The 1,671-nt window shown below is 30.0% G+C and overlaps 1 pseudogene; it reads right to left on the reverse strand.

The window, feature by feature from the left end:
- Positions 1–219: 219 nt before the first annotated feature.
- LOC124978529 (uncharacterized) lies at positions 220–309 on the reverse strand (annotated as a pseudogene).
- Between the last annotated feature and the right edge of the window lie 1,362 nt (positions 310–1,671).

Raw genomic sequence — 1,671 nt, forward strand, 5'->3', positions numbered from 1 at the left:
TAAACTGCTATGAATCTATTTTATGTATATATTTTAAAAAGCAAAGTAACAAGACACTTAACTTTGGTATATGAAAAGAAGGAAAATAAAGTGATTTAGTGTATACATATATTTGACTATATAAATAATGTGTGATTTATATGCACTTTTTTCTACTTTTGTGGAAATAAACATCAAATGGTAAATCAGAAAATAATAAAAAGGGAATAACTATGTAAAAAAAGTTTGCTAATCTTCATTAATTTATTTTTCCAAAATAATTAAAATCAGATACTACACTTGATCTTAGCCAAAAGGCTGAGAAACGATAAAATAATTAAAATCAGAATGCTATAGTGGTACATACATAACCATATTTATAGCAACATAATCCACAATAGCCAAGTTATAGTGCCAGTCTAGGTATCTCTCAACAGATGAATGGATAAAGAAAATGTGATACAGATATACAGTTGAGTTTTACTCAGTCATAAAGAATGAAATTATGTTATTTTCAGGAAAATGGATGAAACTAGAGAGCATCACGTTTAGCAAAATAAGCCAGACTCAGAATCTCCAGAGTGGTATGTTCTCTGTCATAAGTGAAAGCTAGAGAGAAAAACACTTAAATATGGACCTCATGAAAATAAAAGGGAGACCAGAAGAATTGAGAAAGGTGATCAGGTGGAGGAAGGAGAAGAAAGAGGGAGGTACTGGGGAGTGAAATTGATCAAATTATGTTTATGCATATATATGTGTCACAATGAATGTCACTATCATGCATAATCTAAATGAAAAATAATACATTTTAAAGGAGAAAAACAAAAAATTCAATTTTTACTTATGGAACCAATATGTCAGCAAATTACTTTAAATTTCTGTACATAAAGGCCCATATTTGTGTTATTAAAATTTATGTTTCTTAAAATGAACTGATTAGTAGCATTTTCAAGAACAACGTATATTAATAGATCTTTATATATACAATTTTCTGTAGTTTAAAATGTCAATAAAGCTTTCTGAATTTTTTTAAAAAACTATTATAAAACTGAATGAAGAGATATTGCAGACATTAATAAGTATTACTGCAGGTATAGGAAAATGTTGCGAAGTTCAAAGGAGTAATTACCTGTACTTGTGAACTCAGAACCAAGAGTATTTAAAACTTATTTGTAAGAATCACATTAAGGTATGCAGAGTGGCATATTCAGATAAAAGAACATAGAAATATTATAGAAATAGGGAAAAGGCATATGAGGCCAAAGTAAAATAAATGGGAACATTTTACTCAGGAAAGGGCTATGCCAATGAATGGATTAAGAAAGTGGAATTACATATGTAAATACATATATATATGTATTTCAATCTTAAAATATAAGGAATTCTAGTCATTTGTCACAAACATGGATGAACCTAGAACTCATGCTAAATGAAAGAAACCAGACATGGACAAATACTTTACTGCATGATCTCACTTACAGGGGGAATATGAAGCAGTTAAATTCATAGAAGTAGAATGTAGTTATCAGGGCCTGGATTAGCAGGAGGGGCAGGGATTGGGAGATGCTGGTGAGAAGGTAAAATGTTTTGAATGTGCAAGATTAGTAAATTCTGGAAGTCCAATATCCAACACAGTAACTCTAATAAACAATGCTGCTCTGTATATAGGCATATCTCATCTTATTGCACTTT

This window comes from Sciurus carolinensis, chromosome 2 (assembly GCF_902686445.1).
Source record: "Sciurus carolinensis chromosome 2, mSciCar1.2, whole genome shotgun sequence".
Lineage (NCBI taxonomy): Eukaryota > Metazoa > Chordata > Mammalia > Rodentia > Sciuridae > Sciurus > Sciurus carolinensis.